Below are 26,607 nucleotides of genomic sequence, written 5' to 3'. Positions count from 1 at the left end.
TATTTCTGCTATTGCATTAGCTAGAGCCTTCTGTTGCTTCTTGGACTTTTGGCTAAGATCAAGTGTAGCTAGAGCCTTCTAAACAATTTTATAAATTTTATATAAATTTATTTTCCTGAGACTATGGTTTCATCTTTCCAGCTTTTTTCTTTTTGGTGAACTCACTTTAGAGGAAAAAGTTGCCATGTTATGAGGGGTCCTATGGAGGAACCCAGAAGAAAAGAACTGGCCTCTGGTCTACAGTAAGTGAGGACTTGAGTACTGCCAACAGTCATGTGAGAAGTGTTTAAGATATCTGCAGCCTTAGACATTATCTTGCTTGAAGCCTTGTGAGAAGCTCTAAACCAGAGAAAGAGCTAAGCCTGGATTCCTGATCCCATGGTGATATGATAATATATGTCTGTGGTTTTAATCCACTAAATTTCAATATGATTTTTTTTTCACAAAGCAATAGAAAATTCATATAGATATCATTATGTGAAGCATTTCTACAGATAGATTTCAAATGGTTGTCACCACAATGCAAATATATTAAAATACTATTTTTTTATCGGTGACTAGTACCATCTTTAAAAGCTGGAGATTCAACCAGTCCATTCTGAAGGAGATCAGCCCTGGGTGTTCTTTGGAAGGAATTATGCTAAAGCTGAAACTCCAGTACTTTGGCCACCTCATGCGAAGAGTTGACTCATTGGAAAAGACTCTGATGCTGGGAGGGATTGGGGACAGGAAGAGAATGGGACGACAGAGGATGAGATGGCTGGATGGCATCACTGACTTGAGAGATGTGAGTTTGAGTTAACTCTGGGTGTTGGTGATGGACAGGGAGGCCTGGTGTGCTGTGATTCATGGGGTCGCAAAGAGTCGGACATGACTGAGCAACTGAACTGAACTGACTGAATTGAAAGTTTAATTTAGACCCAGAAGGACATAAGAGTAATAGAAGCAACCAAATATATCTGTACCTTTGACAGTGGTATGATATTTACTGTCATACCAGTAAGAGAAAGCTGATACTTTAGAGGTCTTGCAGAAGGTAAAAGGGGATGAGTTACCTGTCAGTTAATTTGATAAAAGACTGAGCACAAAGTGTTAAAATGCATATCTCAAAGGATCCAGTGTGTTCAGATAGCAAAGACTAGCTAGTACTTCTACCTCACAGACACTTTAAACACATAAACTTCTCAAATATCCCATCCTTCATCTTTAGGAAATCATTGAGAATTAAGGTGACTCAATGGAGAAGGAAATGGCAACCTACTCCAGTGTTCTTGCCTGGAGAATCCCAGGGATGGCAGAGCCAGGTGGGCTGCCATCTCTGGGGTTGCACAGAGTCGGACACGACTGAAGAGACTTAGCAGCAGCAAGGTGATTCAGATTAAATTCCTACAGTGAGGGAGAACTTGATCTCAAATATAATTCACAATAATTTCAAAACAACAAAGGAATAAACAAGTGTTCGTAGGCAAGTTCCATTTCATATGGGTACTAGAATTTTTTAGCTGAAAGTCAAACTACAATGATAAAATAATGCTTTTTTTCTCCCATAATTTGGAAATAGAATAAACTATTGATATATTGATAATTCGGTGATTTGAATTATCTTTACTTCTTTCAAATATGGACATTTTGTCTTTGTCTACCTTTGAATAATTATCTGTCAAAATAAATGGGGAAAATTCTGACAATAAAAATTACACAAATTATAAAGTAGCCTTAGTTAATTTTAACAGAGAAGATCTAGGGCCCCAAAAATATTTTCATAAATATTTTATTAAATTTTAAATTCATATACTATTAAATAACATAGGGAAGATCCTTTGTGCCTTTTTCTTCCAAATGTAATTTCTTGTAAGACTATAGTATAATACCAAAATTCAGATTTACCCAGTTTTTGTTGTGTATATGTTTGTGTATTTAACTCTATAAACTTCTATCACATGTGAACACAGGTTCGTATATCTATTATCACACAGTCAAAATATAGAACATCCCCATAATCACAAGTAGGTGGTAAAGCCAAAGGAGGCTGGAACTTCCAGTCAAGATTCTCTGGTGCTGGGAATCTGGTCAACACTTGTAAATGAATGAAACTGGCGACACTTTTAACACCATACACAAATACTCAATGGATTAAGATCTAAACGTAAGCCAGAACTATAAAAACTCTGAGGAGGAAACATAGGCACAACATCTTCTGACATAACATCACAGCAGATCCTCTTATGACCAACCTCCAGAATTTGAAGTAAACAAAATAACAAATGGGACTAATTGAACTTAAAAGTTCTGCACATCAAAGGAAACTATTAGCAAGGTGAAAAGACAGCCTTCAGAATGGGAGAAAATAATAGCAAATGAAGCAACACAAACAACTAATCTCAAAAATATACAAGCAACTCCTTACAGCTCAATCCAGAAAAATAAAGACCCAATCAGAAAAATGGGCCAAAGAACTATAGACATTTCTCCAAAAAAGACATACAGATGGCTAACAAACACATGAAAAGATGCTCAACATCACTCATTATTAGAGAAATGCAAATCAAAACCACTATTGAGTACCATTTCACACCAGTCAGAATGGCTGCAATCCAAAAGTCTACAAATAATAAATGCTGGAGGGTGTGGAGGAAAGGAACCCTCTTACACTGTTGGTGGGAATGCAAACTGATACAGCCACTATGGAGAACAGTGTGGAATTCCTTAAAAAAACTGGAAATAGAACTGCCTTATGATCCAGCAAACCCACTGCTAGGCATACACACTGGAGAAACCAGAAGGGAAAGAGAACAGTGTACCCCAATGTTCATCGCAGCCTGTTTATAATAGCCAGAGCATGAAGCAACCTAGATGTCCATCAGCAGATGAATGGATAAGAAAGCTGTGGTCATATACACAATGGGTATACTCAGCCATTGAAAAGAAACATTTGAATCAGTTCTAATGAGGTGGATGAAACTGGAGCCTATTATACAGAGTGAAGTAAGCCAGAGGAAAAAACAATACAGTATATAACGCATATATATGCAATTTAGAAAGATAGTAACAATAACCCTGTGTTGAGACAGCAAAAGAGACAGTGATGTATTAGAACAGTTTTATGGACTCTGTGGGAGAGGAGAGGGTGGGAAGATTTGGGAGAATGGCTATACATGTTAAATATCATGTAGAAACGAGTTGCCAGTCCAGGTTCGATGCACGATACTGGATGCTTGGGGCTAGTGCACTGGGACGACCCAGAGGGATGGTATGGAGGGAGAAGGAGGAGGGTTCAGGATGGGGAACATGTATACCTGTGGCGGATTCTTTTGTATTTGGCAAACTATACATTATGTAGTTTAAATAAATAAATTAAAATAAAAAAAAAAAAAAAAAAAACTATAGTAAAAGTGATGATGGTTGTAGTGATAGTAATAGTAGTAACTCAGTTTTATCATCTTATTATAATTACTCTTAGATGGTCTATTGCGTAGAGGAGGTTCTATTGACGCGAGGTTCGGCTAAGGTTATTCTTTAAATTTGTACTGATGTTAAGACTCTCAATGAATTGTTTTCTTTTCTAGATCTGACTGAACTTTAATACATTTAATTATGAAAACACTTAACAATCTTTACTCAAAGAGACTTATCTTTTACCTAATCATTATAATTGCATTTATACCGGCTTAAGTGCGCATCTTCTGTATGTTCTACAAAAGCTGTCCAGGTTCAAGGCCCTGACCTTTCTGAAGTGAGATGGACAGATTTTTCCTGGTGTGTTCTTCTAGCACGGACAGATTGCTCTTGTTCACTTACATATTGAGTTCTATATAGTCCCAGTAATGGTATAGGAGATTAGACAATCAACATCCAAGGATGTGGCTGACATGCTGCAGGAGGCCGAGGAGAGACTATCATCCAAGGTCGAGAGGGAGGCTTGAGAGATTCCCTTCCAAGGTAAGAGAGCAAGGCTGTGCTTTGCTGGAGCAGCCGTGAAGCGATACCACACGTCCAAGGTAAGAGAAACCCAAGGAAGATGGTAGGTGTTGCGAGAGGCATCAGAGAACAGACACACTGAAACCATAATCACAGTAAACTAGTCAATCTAATCGCATGGACCAAAGCCTTGTCTAACATGAAACTAAGCCATGCCTTGTGGGGCCACCCAATAGGGGAGGGTCATGGTGGAGAGGTCTGACAGAATGTGGTCCACTGGAGAAGGGAATAGCAAACCACTTTGGTATTCTTGCCTTGAGAACTCCATGAACAGTATGAAAAGACAAAATGATAGGATACTGAAAGAGTAACTCCCCAGGTCAGTAGATGCCCAATATGCTACTGGAGATCAGTGGAATAATAACTCCAGAAAGAATGAAGGGATGGAGCCAAAGCAAAAACAGTACCCAGCTGTGGATGTGACAGCTGATAAAAGCAAGGTCCAATGCGGTAAAGAGCAATATTGCATAGGAATCTGGAATGTTAGGTCCATGAATCAAGGCAAATTGGAAGTAGACAAACAGGACATGGCAAGAGTGAACGTTGACATTCTAGGAATCAGTGAACTAAAATGGACTGGAATGGGTGAATTTAACTCAGATGACCATTATATCTACTACTGTGGGCAGGAATCCTTTAGAAGAAATGGAGTAGCCATCATGGTCAACAAAAGAGTCTGAAATGCAGTACTTGGATGCAGTCTCAAAAATGACAGAATGATCTCTGTTTGTTTCCAAGGCAAACCATTCAATATCACAGTAATGTAAGTCTATGCCCCAATCAATAATGCTGAAGAAGCTGAAGTTGAACAGTTCTATGAAGACCTCCAAGACCCTTTAGAACTAACACCCAAAAAAGATGTCCTTTTCATTATAGGGGACTGGAATGCAAAAGTAGGAAGTCAAGAAACACCAGGGGGTAACAGTCAAATTTGCCCTGGGAATATGGAATGAAGCAGGACAAAGGCTAATAGTTTTGCCAAGAGAATGCACTGGTCATAGAAAACACCCTCTTCCAACAACACAAGAGAGGACTCTACACATGGACATCACCAGATGGTCAACACCGAAATCAGACTGATTATATTCTTTGCAGCCAAAGATGGAGAAGCTCTATACAGTCAGCAAAAACAAGACTGGGACCTGACTGTGGCTCAGATCATGAACTACTTATTGCCAAATTCAGACTTAAATTGAAGAAAGTAGGGAAAACCACTAGACCATTCAGGTATGACCCAAATCAAATCCCTTATGATTATACAGTAGAAGTAAGAAATAGATTTAAGGGACTGGATCTGATAGAGTGCCTGCTGAACTATGGAGTGAGGTTCGTGACATTGTACAGGAGACTGGGATCAAGACCATCCGCATAGAAGAGAAATGCAAAAAAAGCAAAATGGCTGTCTGGGGAGGCCTTACAAATAGCTGTGAAAAGAAGAAAAGTGAAGAGAAAAGGAGAAAAGGAAAGATATAAGCATCTCAATGCAGAGTTCCAAAGAATAGCAAGGAGAGATAAGAAAGCCTTCCTCAGTGATCAATGCAAAGAAATAGAGGAAAACAACAGTATGGGAAAAACTAGAGATCTCTTCAAGAAAATTAGAGATACCAAGGGAACATTTCATGCAAAGATGGGCTCGATAAAGGACAGAAATGGTATGGACCTAACAGAAGCAGAAGATATTAAGAAGAGGTGGCAAAAATACACAGAAGAACTGTGCAAAAAAAGATCTTCATGACCCAGATAATCACGATGGTGTGATCACTGACCTAGAGACAGACATCCTGAAATGTGAATTCAAGTGGGCCTTAGAAAGCATCACTATGAACAAAGCTAGTGGAAGTGACGGAATTGCAGTTAAACTCTTTCAAATCCTGGAAAATTGTGCTGTGAAAGTGCTACACTCAATATGCCAGCACATTTGGAAAACTCAGCAGTGGCCACAGGACTGGAAAAGGTCAGTTTTCATTCCAACACCAAAGAAAGGCAATGCCAAAGAATGCTCAAACTACCACACAATTGCACTCATCTCAGACGCTAGTCAAGTAATGCTCAAAATTCTCCAAGTCAGGATTGAGCAATACATGAACTGAGAACATCCAGATGTTCAAGCTTGTTTTAGAAAAGGCAGAGGAACCAGACAGCAAATTGCCAACATCTGCTGGATCATGGAAAACGCAAGAGAGTTTCAGAAAAAACATCTATTTCTGCTTTATTGACTATGCTAAAGCCTTTGGCTGTGTGGATCACAATAAACTGTGGAAAATTCTGAAAGAGATGGGCATACCAGACCACCTGACCTGCCTCTTGAGAAACCTATATGCAGGTCAGGAAGCAACAGTTAGAAGTGGACATGGAACAACAGACTGGTTCCAAATAGGAACAGGAGTACGTCAAGTCTGTATATTGTCATCCTGCTTATTTAACTTATATGCAGAGTCCATCTTGAGAAACGCTGGACTGGAAGAAGCACAAGCTGAAATCAAGATTGCAGGGAGAAATATCAATAACCTCAGATATGCAGATGACACCACCCTTATGACACAAAGTGAAGAGGAACTAAAAAGCCTCTTGATGAAAGTGAAATAGGAGAGTAAAAAAGTTGGCTTAAAGCTCAACATTCAGAAAACTAAGATCATGGCATCTGTTCCCATCACTTCATGCCAAATAGGTGGGGAAACAGTGGAAATAGTGTCAGATTTTATTTTGGGGGACCTCCAAAATCACCGCAGATGGTGTTTGCAGCCATGAAATTAAAAGACGCTTACTCCTTGGAAGGAAAGTTATGACCAACCTAGACAGCATATTCAAAAGCAGAGATATTACTTTGCCAACAAAGGTCCATCTAGTCAAGGCTATGGTTTTTCCAGTGGTCATGTATGGATGATGAGATTTGGACTGTGATGAAAGCTGAGTGCCGAAGAATTGATGCTTTTGAACTGTGGTGTTGGAGAAGACTCTTGAGAGTCCCTTGGACTTCAAGGAGATCCAACCAGTCCATTCTGAAGAGATCAGCCCTGGGTGTTCTTTGGAAAGACTGATGCTAAATTGAAACTCCAATACTTTGGCCACCTCATGCAAAGTGTTGACTCACTGGAACAGACTCTGATACTGGGAGGCATTGGGGGCAGGAGAAGGGGATGACAGAGGATGATACGCCTGGATGGCATCTCCGACTCGATGGACATGAGTTTGTGTGAACTCCGGGAGTTGGTGCTGGACAGGGAGGCCTGGCGTGCTGCAATTCATGGGATCGCAAAGAATCAGATATGACTGAGCGACTGAACTGAAGTGAACTGAACTGATCATCTCCCGTCTCTGAGAAATGACTTATAAGCCCTCTCCATTTGCAATCCCCTTCAACATCATCACATGCTATAATTTACCTATTCCTTACAATAAGCAGCATAAATACTCTCTTTTTAATGAATTAGCAGTAAAATAATCTTTCTCTGAGCTCCGCTAGCATTTAACTGCACCATTTTATAGTATTTATCTGTTCTGTGTTATATCAGAGTTATATTGGAGACTTGTTAGACACTGAAGGAGAAGACCCAATTGATCTGTGCTCAGACTCAAGCCCACAGAATTTGAGATAATAAATGGTTTTTGTTTTTGTTTTTGTTTTTTTCTTAGCTGTTAGGTTTAAGTAATTGTGTAAAAGATAAAATGAAGCAAAATTTTTGATGTCTGGAAGTGGGTGTTCTTGTCAAATACCTAAAAATGTGAGAGCAGCTTTGAAATCAGTCAGTAGAGGTCGACATAATTTTGAGGAGCATGTTATAGAAAGCCTAAATTACCTTAAACAACTGTTATTAAAAATATGGACTTGAAATACATTGCTGGCAAGGGCTCAAAAGAAAAGGAAAAAATTTTTCACAAATTGGAGGAAGGGAAGTCCTTGTTACAGAGTGACAGAAAATGTGGTAAAATTGTCTCCTGTAGTCATATGAAATGAACTTAAATATTGAACTTGTTATATATAGCTAAGGAAATTTCTGAGCAAAAATATTTAAAATGTCACCGTGATTGCTTATTGCTGCTTACAATAAAGAGAGATTATTTGAAGGAAGAACTAGTAAATAAAATGAAACCAAGGCTTGACGGTTTAGAAAATCCTGTCTCTACCCAGGCAAAAACCATTAAAATTAAGAAATTGCTTCTAAAAATGTGGACAAGAGAAAAAGTGGGGGTACCTATAAAACCTATAAAACCTTTTACTTAAACCATAGAAAGATCTAAAGTTCACTATATACTGTCACCCTGAAGCCCTTTTAGGAGATTAACTTGTGCCTCACATATCCTCTCAAACCAGAAGGTCTTTGGGAATCTTAAGGGCATTGCCCCCTTAATCATTTCAAAAGGAGCCAAAGATAGAGAAGGGATTGTAAAGAAAAAAAAAAAAAAAAAAGAAAAGAAAAAACGTGGATGTGGTCTTTGCACAACAAAGTGAAAGTTAAAATATATTGCAGACCCCCAAAGATCTTAAGAAAACTGTCTGAGCAGAGGCACTACTACAAGGAATTGAAATTGACAGAGAAAACAAAGGGGCAGGACCCTGTTGGACTTTCAAAATACTACTGGCTCAAAGCAAGCTGATAAAACTATTCAGCTGCAAACACATACAAACTATGTATTACAGGTGTTGCATTGTGGACTTTGAGTGAGGTGGGAGCATCTATTCAGAATGTTTATTTTGCAAAGGCTTAAGAAAATGAAGTGTAATTTTTTTTTTTTTTTCCCACAGACACAATACACAAGGACCATGTAATCTGACACTGGACTGTGTCATTTATCTTCTTGTTTGCAAAGATTTTTTTTTTTTTTTTCCTGATATGTTCAAGAATGTTAGTATTTTCCAAGAGGGATGACTCCATGGCTTCCCTTGAATTAGCAGGAGAGAATACAAGTGAAGGAAACAACAACCATGTAGACTGTTGTGACTGATCGTTATTATGAAAAGGTTTACTGAAAAGGTTAGTTATACATGTTTACTAATAGTATGCTTTTTTGCACAAATCTCCCGAGGGCAAGAGATCAGTGAGAGAGAGCCCAACAGCAATACAATTTACATATGTTGTTGGTAAGTCAGAACCAGAAAGCTTTCTGAGACAAGAGTGGACCAATTATCACAGCTATTATTGAAACCTTGATGTCCAGGTTAAGATCCATACCTCTGACCACAATGAGTAGTATTTTTGAAGTTTTGACACATTTTATTAGATTTCTATTGATTTGGATGATTCACTAAATAATTTATTATTTAATGAGTTCTATGAATTAATGCTTTTGAACCGTGGTGTTGGAGAAGACTCTTGAGAGTCCCTTGCACTGCAAGGAGATCCTACCAGTCCATTCTAAAGGAGATCAGCCCTGGGATTTCTTTGGAAGGAATGATGCTAAAGCTGAAACTCCAGTACTTTGGCCACCTCATGTGAAGAGCTGACTCATTGGAAAAGACCCTGATGCTGGGAGAGATTGGGAGCAGGAGGAGAAGGGGACGACAGAGGATGAGATGGCTGGATGGCATCACCAACTCAATGGACATGAGTTTGGGTGGACTTCAGGAGTCGGTGATGGACAGGGAGGCCTGGCATGCTGCAATTCATGGGGTCAAAAAGAGTTGGACATGATTGAACGACTGAACTGAACTGAACTGAACTGATGTAACAGTATAATTAACCAACATAAATTAAACCATACTTATGCAAACATTGTCAATCACCTCATCACATTCAACTTTACATATTTAAAAATCCATAAGATTTTACACAATATAATGACTGCCTATATTGCTATTTTTGTGATGTTTCAGCTTCACACTTTATCTTATTTAATTTTTTGCTTTCTCCAAATGATTGAATTCTGCCATCAGGATTTTTAAGCAGTCCAATTCCTCTGGCTAAAATATTCTGATTTTTCCTCCTTCCTGAAACACACACAAACCTTTTATGATATTTTAAAAAGAAATTTCTACTCAACATTTAAGAAAATTCTTTAACTCTCAGTCTAAGTTTGGTCAATCTCTTAAAATTTGTTATACTCAATAGTACTGTTGCTTCACTGCACCCCATATTTCACCATTATTTACTTTAGCATTCTTTGTTATACATTCATCAATTCTATTAGACTATAATTTCCATGAATATAAGGATTGTGTCTGTTTTATAATGGTTATTGTGTGTAGAGTACAGTAAATATTCAATCAATATTTGAGGATGAATTAAACATCAAATTGCCAATAGATATTTTGTAAAAGTATATATATATATATATATGTATATATTTACATTTAATATAATACCTCCATTTGTACTCTTCTTTCCCCTTTTTTAGGGGAACTAATATATTTTTAATTTACTAGAAACTTAAATTTTCTGTTTATGTGATTATATTTTGCCAATTCCCAGTTAACCATTTCCTCTTTCCCAGCTCCCTTACATAGGAAGCCTCAATATCCTGGTCAAAGAGAGGAATAATGCAGCAAAAGAGGCATATTCCTTAAAGAGAAAACACTAAGCCTTGCATTACGTTTCCTGGCAAAATGTATGCAATACTATCAGCCTCTAGTGGAAGTGATAGAATTCCAGTTGAGCTATTCCAAATCCTGAAAGATGATGCTGTGAAAGTGCTGCACTCAATATGCCAGCAAATTTGGAAAACTCAGCAGTGGCCACAGGACTGGAAAAGGTCAGTTTTCATTCCAATCCCAAAGAAAGGCAATGCCAAAGAATGCTCAAACTACGGCACAATTGCACTCATCTCACATGCTAGTAAAGTAATGCTTAAAATTCTCCAAGCCAGGCTTCAGCAATATGTGAACCGTGAACTTCCTGATGTTCAAGCTGGTTTTAGAAAAGGCAGAGGAACCAGAGAGAAAATTGCCAACGTCTGCTGGATCATGGAAAAAGCAACACAGTTCCAGAAAAACATCTATTTCTGCTTTATTGACTATGCTAAAGCCTTTGACTGTGTGGATCACAATAAACTGTGGAAAATTCTGAAAGAGATGGGAATACCAGACCACCTGATCTGCCTCTTGAGAAATTTGTATGAAGGTCAGAAAGCAACAGTTAGAAGTGGACATGGAACAACAGACTGATTCCAAATAGGAAAAGAAGTTCGTCAAGAATGTATATTGTCACCCTGCTTATTTAATTTATATGCAGAGTACATCGTGAGAAACGCTGGACTGGAAGAAGCACAAGCTGGAATCAAGATTGCTGGGAGAAATGTCAATAACCTCAGATATGCAGATGACACCACCCTTATGGCAGAAAGTGAAGAGGAACTAAAAAACCTCTTGATGAAGGTGAAAGTGGAGAGTGAAAAAGTTGGCTTAAAGCTCAACATTCAGAAAACAAAGATCATGTCATCCGGTCCCATCACTTCCTGGGAAATAGATGGGGAAACAGTGGAAACAGTGTCAGACTTTATTTTTAAGGGCTCCAAAATCACTGCAGATGGTGACAGCAGCCAAGAAATTAAAAGACGCTTACTCCTTGGAAGGAAAATTATGACCAACCTAGATAGCATATTCAAAGGCACAGACATTACTTTGCCAAAAAAGGTTCGTCTAGTCAAGGCTATGGTTTTTCCTGTGGTCATGTATGGATGTGAGAGTTGGACTGTAAAGAAGGCTGAGCGCAAAAGAATTGATGCTTTTGAACTGTGGTATTGGAGAAGACTCTTGAGAGTCCCTAGGACTGCAAGGAGATCCAACCAATCCCTTCTAAAGGAGATCAGCCATGGGATTTCTTTGGGAAGGAATGATGCTAAAGCTGAAACTAAAGCTGAAACTCTAGTACTTTGGCCACCTCATGCGAAGAGTTGATTCATTGGAAAAGACCCTGATGCTGGGAGGGATTGGGGGCAAGAGGAGAAGGGAACAACAGAGGATGAGATGGCTGATTGGCATCACTGACTCGATGGACATTGGTCTGAGTGAACTCGGGGAGTTGGTGATGGACAGGGAGGCCTGGCGTGTTGCGATTTATGGGGTCGCTAAGAGTCGGATACGACTGAGCAACTGATCTGATCTAATCTGGTCTGATCAGATCAGCCTCTACTTTTCTGGTTCTGTTTTTGTTTTTGAAGCTATATAAATATAAAAATATTTACGAGCATAAAGAGGGAGAAGCCAATAAAGAAGGGTTCTGGATTCCTTCAACATGCTAATTAGTTAAATCAAAAATTCCCTCTCTTTTTCCCAAGTTTCCATGTTCTGATCTGTGAAATGAATAAAATACACAAAGGCCACATAACTAGACCAGGCCATGTCTAATGTAGTCTCTAAGTTCTAGCGTCTCCCGTCCTAGTCTAGTAAAAAGAGAATATTGGAAATAAAAGCAAAAATAAACAAATGGGACCTAATTGAACTTAAAAGTTTCTGCACATCAAAGGAAACTATTAGCAAGGTGAAAAGACAGCCTTCAGAATGGGAGAAAATAATAGCAAATGAAGCAACTCACAAACAACTAATCTCAAAAATATACAAGCAACTCCTACAGCTCAATTCCAGAAAAATAAATGACCCAATCAGAAAATGGGCCAAAGAACTAAATAGACATTTCTCCAAAGAAGACATACAGATGGCTAACAAACACATGAAAAGATGCTCAACATCACTCATTATCAGAGAAATGCAAATCAAAACCACTATGAGGTACCATTTCACACCAGTCAGAATGGCTGCAATCCAAAAGTCTACAAATAATAAATGCTGGAGAGGGTGTGGAGAAAAGGGAACCCTCTTACACTGTTGGTGGGAATGCAAACTAGTACAGCCACTATGGAGAACAGTGTGGAGATTCCTTAAAAAACTGGAAATAGAACTGCCTTATGATCCAGCAATCCCACTGCTGGGCATACACACTGAGGAAACCAGAAGGGAAAGAGACACGTGTACCCCAATGTTCATTGCAGCACTGTTTATAATAGCCAGGACATGGAAGCAACCTAGATGTCCATCAGCAGATGAATGGATAAGAAAGCTGTGGTACATATACACAATGGAGTATTACTCAGCCATTGAAAAGAAAACATTTGAATCAGTTCTAATGAGGTGGATGAAACTGGAGCCTATTATACAGAGTGAAGTAAGCCAGAAGGAAAAACACCAATACAGTATAATAATGCATATATATGCAATTTAGAAAGATAGTAACAATAACCCTGTGTACAAGACAGCAAAAGAGACAGTGATTTATAGAACAGTTTTATGGACTCTGTGGGAGAGGGAGAGGGTGGGAAGATTTGGGAGAATGGCATTGAAACATGTAAAATATCATGTATGAAACTAGATGCCAGTCCAGGTTCGATGCACGATACTGGATGCTTGGGGCTAGTGCACTGGGACAACCCAGAGGGATGGTATGGGGAGGGAGAAGGGAGGAGGATTCAGGATGGGGAACACATGTATACCTGTGGCGGATTCATTTTGGTATTTGGCAAAACTAATACAATTATGTAAAGTTTAAAAATAATAATTAAAAAAAAAAAGACAATACATCAAATGGAGCTATTGCTTAAATCATAGAGCACAAGTCTTGTCTACTTTTGCTACTGCTAACTCACCTCAGTCGTGTCTGACTCTATGCGTCCCCATAGATGGCAGCCCAAGAGGCTCCCCCATCCCTGGGATTCTTCAGGCAAGAACACTGCAGTGGGTTGCCATTTCCTTCTCCAATGCATGAAAGTGAAAAGTGAAAGTGAAGTAGCTCAGTCATATCCGACTCTTTGCGACCCCATGGACTGCAGCCTACCAGGCTCCTCCGTCCATGGCATTTTCCATGCAAGAGTACTGGAGTGGGATGACATTGCCTTCTCCGTGTCTACTTTTAGGACCAATTAAATTAAGGTCAAATTGATACTACAAAACAGAAATTCTCTTTGTTAAAAGAAATTTATATTAAAAGTCACTATGAACATCTTCTCTTCACAGAACTAGAGCAAATAAATCTAAATTTTTGTAGATCCACATAAGACCCTGAAGATGTCCTGAGAAAGAAGAACAACGCTGAAGTGCCACACTCTCAAATTCAAACTACCACAAAACTACAGAATAAAATCCCTATGGTACTGGCACAAAAACAAATACATAGATCAGTGGAACAGAATAGAAAGTCCAGAAATAAATCCATGCTAAAATGGTCAACTAGGAGGCAAGACTATACGATGGGGAAGATAGCTTCTTCAGCAAAGGGTATTAGACAAACTGGACAGCTATATGTAAAAGAACGAAGCTAGAACATTTTCTCAAACTGTATACAAAAATAAACTTAAAATGGATTAAAGACTTAAATATGAGACCTGAAACCATAAAACTCCTAAAAGGAGTTCACTGTTTGACATCAGCTTTAGCAATATATTTTTGGATCTGTCCCCTCAGACAGAGGCAACAAAACAACTAATGGGACCTAACCAAAAAGCTTTTATACAAAGAAGGAAACTATCACAGAAACAAAAAGGCAACATAATGAATGAGAGAATATATTTGTAAACAATATGCCCATTAAGGGGTTAATACGTAAAATATACTAAGAGTTCATTCAATTCAGTATCAAAAAAATGAGATCAAAAAATATGTGATGGGGTTTTTCAGTGGTAAAGAATTTGTCTGTTAATGCAGAAGTGGCAGGAGATACGGGTTTGATCCCTAGGTCAGAAAGATCCCCTGAAGTAGGAAATGGCAACTGGCTCCAGTATTCTTGCCTGGAAAATTCCATGAATAGAGGAGCCTGGCAGGTTTCAGTCCATGGGATCACAAAGAGTCAGACGCGACTGAACACACACACACTCACAGTCATTTGGTGATATGAAAAAAATACTTTGAATCAGAAGACTATCTCAGAACAAAAATGGGCAAAATGCAATAAGATGTAAGAGTTAGTTCAAATCAAGAAACAACGAACCAAAACAAACAAACAAAACTTGAATAAACATTTTTACAAAGAAGACATACATATGGCCAAGAAGCACATGTAAAGATGCTCAACATTCCTAATCATCAGGGAAACATGAAGCAAAACCACCATGAGATATCATCTACCATGTATCAGAGTGGCTTTCATCAAAAAGACAAGCAACAACAAGTGTTGTTAAGGATGTAGAGGAAAAAGGAACCCTTCTCATACAATGTTGGTTGGAAGTAAATTGGTGCAGACACTACGGAAAACAGAATTGGGGATTCCTCAAAAATTTTAAAATAGAACTACCACATGATAAAGAAATTCTTCTTAAAATTTTTCTTTTATCTTTCCTTTAGGTTGTTGGTTCATTATGTTTATGTTGCTCTCTTCAATAGTGGTTACAAATTAAAAATATAAATTTAAAAAAATTAAATGAAGACATTTAATTACTCATTCTTTCAATTAACTTTTTTCAAAGTATCTATTATCATGCATAAATAATACATCAAAAACAAGTGAATATTCAATAATTTTACACTTTACTTTTAAAAAGACTTCAATCTCTGAAATAACAGGTCTCTCAAGCAAGAGAAAAAAAAAATCAGTCTTTTCAGTTCTGAGTAAATTGATATGACACAAGTAGGCAGTAATTCTAGGAATTGTCTTTGTCTGAAGGTTGCTGCTGCTGCTGCTGCTAAGTCGCTTCAGTCGTGTCCGACTCTGTGCGACCCCATAGACGGCAGCCCACCAGGCTCCCCTACCCCTGGGATTCTTCAGGCAAGAACACTGGAGTGGGTTGCCATTTCCTTCTCCAATGCATGAAAGTGAAAAGTGAAAGTCAAGTCGCTCAGTCATGTCTGACTCTTCACTACCCCAGGGACTGTAGCCTACCAGGCTCCTCCATCCATGGGATTTTCCAGGCAAGAGTACTGGAGTGGGTTGCCATTTGCTTCTCCGTCTGAAGGCTAGTGGCTGCTTAAAATGCTGTATTAGTCGATGACTTTATCCATCCTCCAATAGGAATTAGATGTAGATGGCAGCAAGAAAGAAGCCAAATTTTAGGGGACTTATAAGACATCATGAGCACTGAGATCTTTGGATTTCACAGCAGAGTACTGGAAGGCCAGAAAAGGGTTGGAAGTCAGGATACCAGGTTTCCTGTTCTTATTGTATCACAAGCTGTGCATATGGGGTCTTATTTTATATCTTTTAAAAAATAAGATATTTTGAAGGGATAATATCTAAAGCACATGCCAAAATGCTGTTCAATGACTGGGGCATTCAGCAACTGTCTTTCTACTTAGACTTGACTTCTCATAATCTAGTTGAGTCCCAGACTGTCTGAGAGAGAAACCCCTATGAGGTTATGTTAAATTGTTAGCTGCCAGCATCCTTTACTAAAACTTGGTCTGTGGTGGGGCCTTTGAATCATTTTTTTTTAATTTCTTCAGAGTCAAATATAGATAAAACCTCACTAAATTTGGCAGAGATCTGAAACACCTGGTCTAATCTTATGGCTCAAAGACCTTTTTGATTCCCATTTTAAATTTTAAAATTAATATGTAAATTATAGAAAACTTGAAAGACATAATAAGGGAAAAACTCTAAGTCATTCATAATATCAAATAATAATATAAATACTGTTACATTTTAATTAACTTTAAAAATTTTTGTTACTATATCATTACAATAAGAATATATTATACATTTATAGAATTGTGAAATAGGTTTATACACTATGCCATTTTTTAAATTTTATTTTTAAACTTTACAATATTGTATTGGTTCTGCCATATATCAAAATGAATCCGCCATAGGCATAGATGTGTTCCCTATCCTGAACCCTCCTCCCTCCTCCCTCCCCATACCAGCCCTCTGGGTCGTCCAAGTGCACCAGCCCCAAGCATCCAGTACCGTGCATCAAACCTGGACTGGTGACTCATTTCATATATGATATTATACATATTTCAATGCCATTCTCTGAAATCTTCCCACCCTCTCCCTCTCCCACAGAGTCCAAAAGACTGTTCTATACATCAGTGTCTCTTTTGCTGTCTAGTATACAGGGCATACTGTATTTGTTACCATCTTTCTAAATTCCATATATATGTGTTAGTATGCTGTATTGGTGTTTTTCTTTCTGGCTTACTTCACTCTGTATAATAGGCTCCAGTTTCATCCACCTCATTAGAACTGATTCAAATGTTTTCTTTTTATGGCTGAGTAATACTCCATTGTGTATATGTACCACTGCTTTCTTATCCATTCATCTGCTGATGGACATCTAGGTTGCTTCCATGTCCTGGCTATTATAAACAGTGCTGCAATGAACATTGGGGTACACGTGTCTCTTTCCCTTCTGGTTTCCTCAGTGTGTATGCCCAGCAGTGGGACTGCTGGATCATAAGGCAGTTCTATTTCCAGTTTTTTAAGGAATCTCCACACTGTTCTCCATAGTGGCTGTACTAGTTTGCATTCCCACCAACAGTGTAAGAGGGTTCCCTTTTCTCCACACCCTCTCCAGCATTTATTATTTGTAGACTTTTGGATTGCAGCCATTCTGACTGGTGTGAAATGGTACCTCATAGTGGTTTTGATTTGCATTTCTCTGATAATGAGTGATGTTGAGCATCTTTTCATGTGTTTGTTAGCCATCTGTATGTCTTCTTTGGAGAAATGTCTATTTAGTTCTTTGGCCCATTTTCTGATTGGGTCATTTATTTTTCTGGAATTGAGCTGTAGGAGTTGCTTGTATATTTTTTTTTTCTTTTTTTTATTTGTGGTTTCTGCACATATCCATGACTTTAGAAGGAATAGTGGTAAATGTTTTGTTTTCTATTAAGTGAAATAGCTCTAAACTTTTAATTCTGTAACTCTTTATGCAACTTGGTAAAAAGGAAAAATTAAAGAACTAGGTGTTTCTATATAGGGTTGTGGCTGTGTACTTTATAGACTGGAGAAGGAAATGGCAACCCACTCCAGTATTCTTGCCTGGAAAACCCCATGGACAGAGGAGCCTGGTGGGCTACAGTCCATGGGGTCGCAAAGAGTCGCACACAACTTAGTGACTGAACAACAATAACAACTTAATAGGAAGGTGGGGAAATATAAGGAGTAGGTAGGGCTCTGAAGGAATAGTGAAACATTTAGGTTTGGGTTCAGCTAGGAGTATTTTACTGGATTTCCGGTGGCAGATGGGTTACAGCCAGCATGGGCTGCCTTCACAGAGGTGTTGGAAAAGCAGCCGTCCTCTCTTTGTCCAGGTGAGAGTTTTGAAAGTCTTGTCATTGTAGCAAGTCTTGCTTGCACAACCCCATGGGTCCAAATCTATTATGAGTCTGTAGTACACTTCCCAGATAAAATGTAATTTCCTAACTTTTCATTATATTTCATGCTCACATTTCCACTTTAAAATTTGCTGGTGGAGATTTTGATATACTCCTCCTTGGTATAATTAATATTACTAAACTAGAGCATGAAGGAAAATTGATAACCGTTAAGGTGATCTCCTTTTTTAGGTGGCTCTTTTAATTCCTAGACAACATTAACATGTTTAAATCTGAGATATATCAAGTTGTATAGTTCATGAAAGTTTCTTAAATAAGATACTCTTAGTTTAAGATAGTAACAAACTTTCTTCTTTGGTTATTCCTAACAAAATAAATAATTAAAAATGAAAGCATACATATTTGAGGTTCTGTATTAGGGTTTCCCTGGTGGCTCAAATGTTAAAGAATCTGCTTGGAATGGTGGGAGGCCCAGGTTTGATCCCTGGGTTGGGAAGATCTACTGGAGAAGGAAATGGAAACCCACTCCAGTATTCTTGCCTGGAGAATTCCACGGACAAAGGAGCCTGGCAGGTCCCAGTCCTTGGGGTCCCAGAGAGTTGGACGTGACTAAGCCTGACTAACACACACGCATATTAGTGGCTCAGAGGTGAAGAATTCGCCTGCCAGTACAGGAGACACAGGAGGTGGGGGTTCAGTCCCTGGGTGGGGAAGATCCCCTGGAGGAGGAGATGGCAACCCATCCAGGGTTGTATATTTTTGTATATTTTTGAGATTAGTTGTTTGTGAGTTGCTTCATTTGCTATTATTTTCTCCCATTCTGAAAGCTGTCTTTTCACCTTGCTAATAGTTTCCTTTGATGTGCAGAAGCTTTTAAGTTCAATTAGGTCCCATTTGTTTATTTTTGCTTTTATTTCCAATATTCTGGGAGGTGGGTCATAGAGGATCATGCTGTGCTTTATGTCAGAGAGTGTTTTGCCTATGTTCTCCTCTAGGAGTTTTATAGTTTCTGGTCTTATGTTTAGATCTTTAATCTATTTTGAGTTTATTTTTTCTATACGGTGTTAGAAAGTGCTCTAGTTTCATTCTTTTACAAGTGGTTGACCAGATTTCCCAGCACCACTTGTTAAAGAGATTGTCTTTAATCCATTGTATATTCTTGCCTCCTTTGTCAAAGATAAGGTATCCATATGTGCGTGGATTTATCTCTGGGCTTTCTATTTTGTTCCAGTGATCTATATTTCTGTCTTTGTGCCAGTACCATACTGTCTTGATGACTGTGGCTTTGTAGTAGAGCCTGAAGTCAGGTAGGTTGATTCCTCCAGTTCCATTCTTCTTTCTCAAGATTGCTTTGGCTATTCGAGGTTTTTTGTATTTCCATACAAATTGTGAAATTATTTGTTCTAGCTCTGTGAAGAATACCGTTGGTAGCTTGATAGGGATTGCATTGAATCTATAAATTGCTTTGGGTAGTATACTCATTTTCACTATATTGATTCTTCCAATCCATGAACATGGTATATTTCTCCATCTATAGGTGTCCTCTTTGATTTATTTCACCAGTGTTTTATAGTTTCCTGTATATAGGTCTTTAGTTTCTTTAGGTAGATATATTCCTAAGTATTTTATTCTTTTCGTTGCAATGGTGAATGTAATTGTTTCCTTAATTTCTCTTTCTGTTTTCTCATTATTAGTGTATAGGAATGCAAAGGATTTCTGTGTGTTGATTTTATATCCTGCAACTTTACTATAATCATTGATTAGTTCTGATAATTTTCTGGTGGAGTCTTTAGGGTTTTCTATGTAGAGGATCATGTCATCTGCAAATAGTGAGAGTTTTACTTCTTCTTTTCCAATTTGGATTCTTTTTATTTCTTTTTCTGCTCTGATTGCTATGGCCAAAACTTCCAAAACTATGTTGAATAGTAGTAGTGAAAGTGGGCACCCTTGTGTTGTTCCTGTCTTTAGAGGAAATGCTTTCAAATTTTCACCATTGAGTGCGGGGAGCCGGTGAGGCATTCCACTCGTGACAAAGGTCATGAGGTAGGAGGCTCGGCATACGCAAAGGCGGGATCGAGCCTCAGGAGTCCCCCCGGATATTCTCGAGCATTTTCCCCCAAAAAACCAGAGTCTGCCTACTTTATTGCTTTGTGCTCTCACCTCTGACTTTACTGGGGGCTGTCCCCTACCACCGTCTCTCTCTCTCTGTGTCAAAGAGTTAACTTACAGCTCCAATTAATAAAGTTCCTGGGCAATTAGGAGTGTTTAAATCCAAACCCCTCTGATGGCTCTCTAACTCGCCTGACAAGTTTACCCGGACTCCTGCAGCTATGCATACGATTGTTTACAGTCTCCTAGCCTCCAGAGGAATGGGAAGCTTAAGATATTCAAATAGCTTAGAGCCTCTCAGAGAGTTAAAAACTGTCAGAATAAACTAGTAAAGGATTTCATTGATGAGTCAATGCTTGTTGCCAAGTTTTCACATCCCCTGAATTGTATCCTTGAATATGTATCAATTAATAGTGGGTATGTAGAAAAAATAAGTAGTGGCCTTGGTGTTAGTAACTTTAGACCCTTAAGGTAATAAATTCTTTCTTTGTTGTAAACCCATTACACATCCGCCCTATAGGAATGCAATTTTATCTTTGGAAGATGGTGCCAAACCTTGAAATAATTACTCTTAGAGAAAGTAAGTCTTTGTTGATAAGTCCTTGTCAAGAGTCATAAAATGTTAGTAGGCCTTCTGGCCAGAAGATGATGTAAATCACCTAAACCATTTGTATACGATACATTTGCAGGAAAGAAACCTTGGTTTTTGATAAGAACCAAAGACTGCTGACTTTGCATCCCCTATTATCCTCTATGTGTAACTTAGGGTATAAAAGCCCCTGTTAAAAATAAAGCTACGGGCCTTGTTCACCAGCGCTTGGTCTCCCCATGTCATTCTTCCCTTTAACTTCCAGCTGAGTCTCCATCTGGAGCGCGGAACCCACCACGCTGACTAATCATGCCTGGGCTTCTAAGACCCACTCGAGAAGGTGTCTAGGGTGAGACACCTTCCGCTATTCGAGAGGGCGCCTGCGGCCTACGTCAGTGGTGCAAACTTCTTGTCTTGAAGTTTTATTGGTCTCCCGCGTAAACCAAGCTACTCAGCTTCTTTTCTCCACTGAATTTTCCTACTGAGCTATCCTCATTCTATTGTTCTCTATATCTCTAATTAGCATATAAATAGTCGCCTAGGCCGTCTCTCCTTCGAATACCCTGGATCAGCTGGGGCTGGTCCCCAGCAATTGAGGATAATGTTTGCTGTGGGTTTGTCATATATAGCTTTTATTATGTTGAGGTATGTTCCTTCTATTCCTGCTTTCTGGAGAGTTTTTATCATAAATGGATGTTGAATTTTGTCAAAGGCTTTCTCTGCATCTATTGAGATAATCATATGGTTTTTATTTTTGAATTTGTTATTGTGGTGTATTACATTGATTGATTTGTGAATATTGAAGAATCCCTGCATCCCTGGGATAAAGCCCACTTGGTCATTGTGTATGATCTTTTTAATGTGTTGTTGGATTCTGATTGCTAGAATTTTGTTAAGGATTTTTGCATCTATGTTCATCAGTGATATTGGCCTGTAGTTTTCTTTTTTTTGTGGGATCTTTGTCATGTTTTGGTATTAGGGTGATGGTGGCCTCATAGAATGAGTTTGGAAGTTTATCTTCCTCTACAATTTTCTGGAAGAATTTGAGTAGGATAGGTGTTAGCTCTTCTCTAAATTTTTGGTAGAATTCAGCTGTGAAGCCGTCTGGACCTGGGCTATTGTTTGCTGGAAGATTTCTGATTACAGTTTCAATTTCCGTGCTTGTGATGCATCTGTTAAGATTTTCTATTTCTTCCTGGTTCAGTTTTGGAAAGTTGTACTTTTCTAAGAATTTGTCCATTTCTTCCACGTTGTCCATTTTATTGGCATATAATTGCTGATAGTAGTCTCTTTTGATTCTTTGTATTTCTGTGTTGTCTGTTGTGATCTCTCCATTTTCATTTCTAATTTTATTGATTAGATTTTTCTCCCTTTGTTTCTTGATGAGTCTGGCTAATGGTTTGCCAATTTTATTTATTCTTTCAAAGAACCAGCTTTTGGCTTTGTTTATTTTTGCTATAGTCTCTTTTGTTTCTTTTGCATTTATTTCTGCCCTAATTTTTAAGATTTCTTTCCTTCTACTAACCCTGGGGTTCTTCATTTCTGCCTTTTCTAGTTGCTTTAGGTGTAGAGTTAGGTTATTTATTTGACTTTTTTCTTGTTTCTTGATGTATGCCTGTATTGCTATGAACTTTCCCCTGAGGACTGCTTTTACAGTGTCCCACAGGTTTTGGGTTGTTGTGTTTTCATTTTCATTCGTTTCTATGCAAATTTTGATTTCTTTTTTTATTTCTTCTATGATTTGTTGGTTATTCAGCAGCGTGTTGTTCAGCCTCCATATGTTGGAATTTTTAATAGTTTTTCTCCTGTTATTGAGATCTAATCTTACTGCATTGTGGTCAGAAAAGATGCTTGGAATGATTTCAGTCTTTTTTGAATTTACCAAGGCTAGGTTTATGACCCAGGATGTGATCTGTCCTGGAGAAGGTTCCATGTGCGCTTGAGAAAAAGGTGAAATTCATTGTTTTGGGGTGAAATGTCCTATAGATATAGATTAGGTCTAACTGGTCTATTGTATTGTTTAAAGTTTGTGTTTCCTTGTTAATTTTCTGTTTAGTTGATCTATCCATAGGTTTGAGTGGGATATTAAAGTCTCCCACTATTATTGTGCTATTGTTAATTTCTCCTTTCATACTTGTTAGCATTTCTCTTACATATTGCGTTGCTCCCGTGTTGGGTGCATATATACTTATAATTGTTATGTCTTCTTCTTGGATTGATCCTTTGATCATTATATAGTCACCGTCTTGGTCTCTTTTCACAGCCTTTGTTTTAAAGTCTATTTTGTCTAATGTGAGTATTGCTACTCCTGCTTTCTTTTGGTCCCTATTTGCATGGAAAACCTTTTTCCAGCCCTTCACTTTCAGTCTGTATGTGTCCCCTGTTTTGAGGTGGGTCTCTTGTAGATAGCATATGCAGGGGTCTTGTTTTTGTATCCTTTCAGCCAGTCTTTGTCTTTTGGTTGGGGCATTCAACGCATTTACATTTAAGGTAATTATTGATAAGTATGATCCCGTTGCCATTTACTTTATTGTTTTGGGTTCAAATTTATACACCCTTTTTGTGTTTCCTGTCTAGAGAATATCTTTTAGTATTTGTTGGAGAGCTGATTTGGTGGTGCTGAATTCTCTCAGCTTTTGCTTCTCTGTAAAGCTTTTGATTTCTCCTTCATATTTGAATGAGATCCTTGCTGGGTACAATCATCTGGGCTGTAAGTTTTTTTTTTTTTTTTTTTTCATCGCTTTAAGTATGTTTTGCCATTCCCTCCTGGCTTGGAGAGTTTCTATTGAAAGATCAGCTGTTATCCTTATGGGAATTCCCTTGTGTGTTATTTGTTGTTTTTCCCTTGCTGCTTTTAATATTTGTTCTTTGTGTTTGATCTTTGTTAATTTGATTAATATGTGTCTTGGGGTGTTTCACCTTGGGTTTATCCTGTTTGGGACTCTCTGCGTTTCTTGGACTTGAGTGATGATTTCCTTCCCCATTTTAGGGAAGTTTTCAACTATTATCTCCTCAAGTATTTTCTCATGGTCTTTCTTTTTGTCTTCTTCTTCTGGGACCCCTATGATTCGAATGTTGTAGTGTTTAATACTGTCCTGGAGGTCTCTGAGATTGTCCTCATTTCTTTTAATTTGTTTTTCTTTTTTACTCTCAGATTCATTTATTTCTACCATTCTATCTTCTAATTCACTAATCCTATCTTCTGCCTCTGTTACTCTACTATTTGTTGCCTCCAGAGTGTTTTTTATTTCATTAATTGCATTATTCATTATATATTGACTCTTTTTTATTTCTTCTAGGTCCTTGTTAAACCTTTCTTGCATCTTCTCAATCCTTGTCTCCAGGCTATTTATCTGTGATTCCATTTTAATTTCAAGATTTTGGATCAATTTCACTATCATTATTTGGAATTCTTTATCAGGCAGATTCCCTATCTCTTCCTCTTTTGTTTGGTTTGGTAGGCATTTATCCTGTTCCTTTACTTGCTTGGTATTCCTCTGTCTCTTCATCTTGTTTAAATTGCTGAGTTTGGGGTGTCCTTTCTGTATTCTGGCAGTTTGTGGAATTCTCTTTATTGTGGCGTTTCCTCGGTGTGTCTGGGTTTGTACAGGTGTCTTGTCAAGGTTTCTTGGTTAGGGAAGCTTGTATCGGTGTTCTGGTGGGTGGAGCTGTATTTCTTCTCTCTGGAGTGCAATGAAGTGTCCAGTACTGAGTTATGAGATATCTATGGTTTTGGGGTGACTTTGGGCAGCCTGTATCTTGGAGCTCAGGGCTGTGTTCCTGTGTTGCTGGAGAATTTGCTTGGTGTGTCTTGCCCTGGAACTTGTTGGCCCTTGTGTGGTGCTTGGTTTCAGTGTAGGTATGGAGGCATTTGATGAGCTTCTGTCAATTAATGTTCCCTGAAGTCAGGAGTTCCCTGGAGTTAGGGTTTGGACTTAAGCCTCCTGCTTCCAGTTATCGGTCTTATTTTTACAGTAGTTTCAAAACTTCTCCTTCTATACAGCACCATTGATAAAACATCTAGGTTAAAGATGAAAAGTTTCTCCACAGTGAGGGCCACCCAGAGAGGTTCACAGCGTTACATGGAGAAGAAAAGAAGGTAGGAGGCAGTTAGAGGTGACCCGAATGAGATGAGGTGGAATCAATAGAGGAGGGAGAAGGCTAGCCAGTAATCCCTTCCTTATGTGCACTCCACAATTGGACCACTCAGAGATGTTCACGGAATTATATAGAGAAGAAAAGAAGGAGGAAGGAGACAGAGGTGGCCAGGAGGATAAAAGGGGGAATGAAAAAGAGGGAGACAGATCCAGCCAGTAATCAGTTCCCTAAGTGTTCTCCACCATCTGGAACACACAGAAATTCACAGAGTTGCATAGAGTAGAAAGGGGTTAGGGAGGAGACACAGGTGACCTGGTAGAGAAAAAGGAGAGTCCAAAGAGTGAGAGAGCAGTCAAGCCAGTAACCCCGCTCCCTAGTGAAAAATGGGTACTGAAGATTGGGTTCTTAAAGGTACAAAATTGGTAACAAATACATAAAAGCAAAAATTAAAAATCTAGAGTTTGGAATTTCAAAAAATACAATGTTAAAGAAAAGAAGAAGGCAAAGAAAGAGAGAGGAAAAAAAAAGTCCCAAAAATTATAAAGAAAATATAGGTACAAAATTGATAACAAATACCAAAAAGCATAAATTAAAAATCTAGAGTAGAGTTTGGAATTTCAGATATACAATGGTATATAAAAGAAGAAGAGAAAGAAAGAGAGCTACAAAAAAAAGTCACAGAAATTATAAAAAAAATATATAGGTACAAAATTGATAACAAATACCAAAAAGCTAAAATTAAAAATCTAGAGTAGAGTTTGGAATTTCAAAACTACAATGTTGAAGAAAAGAAGAAAAAAAAAAAAAAAAACAAGGTCACAAAAATTATAAAAAATATATATATGAAGTTTGCTTTTTAAAAAAAAATAAGGTCTTTTTTTTTTTGCAAAGTAATAGTAGGTTATAAAAGTGAAAATTAAAGGAATAATAGAGGACTTAAAATTTTTTTAAAAATTAAAAAAAAAAAAGAAAGAATGATCATAAAAATAGTAAAAATATATCTAGGACTTTCCTGGTTTTTTTGGGTATTGTGGGGTCAGTTCATTTTCGGCTAGTTCCTTGGTCCGACTTATATTTCTCAAGATCTATAGGCCCCTTCCTATGTATTCAGTTCTAACCACAGGGTTTTAATCTATTGCCTGTAGCTTCCAAGGCGGTTTCCTCTGTTATAGCTTCTTCTGTTTGCTGGTCTCTTCAGTGTCTGGTTTCTGCCCTGACACAAAGGGGACGGTGGTGGACACTTTGGAACGCTGCAAACAAATAACACTGGCGTGTGCTCACAGTGCCTCAGCCACACTGGGTCTGCCCCCGCTCACGGTGCGTGTAGCCTCCCTGCCCACACTGCTCAGGCTCTAGGCTGCCCCGCTGGGAACCATCTGTGGCCGGCCCTGTGCTGCTTGCACCTCCCAGGTCTAAGCTGCTCAGGTTCAGGCACTCGGGTAGTCCTCAGAGGCGCAGACTCTGTTGGGCCTGCGTTTTGTACCCTTCCCAGGTCCGAGCAGCTCAGGTGATGAGGTGTTTGGCCAGCGTGATTGCTGCGACATATCGCCTCCCTGCCACTCGGTTATCTAGGTGTACAACTGGCACACCTTCTCAGGTGGATGTTGACCATCCAGACCCCCAAGAAGTTTTAGTTAGC

The sequence above is a fragment of the Bos taurus genome, chromosome 14 (assembly GCF_002263795.3).
Source record: "Bos taurus isolate L1 Dominette 01449 registration number 42190680 breed Hereford chromosome 14, ARS-UCD2.0, whole genome shotgun sequence".
NCBI classification, from domain to species: Eukaryota; Metazoa; Chordata; class Mammalia; order Artiodactyla; family Bovidae; genus Bos; species Bos taurus.
The sequence above is the reverse complement of the archived record's forward strand: the minus strand, read 5'-3'. Positions refer to the sequence as shown.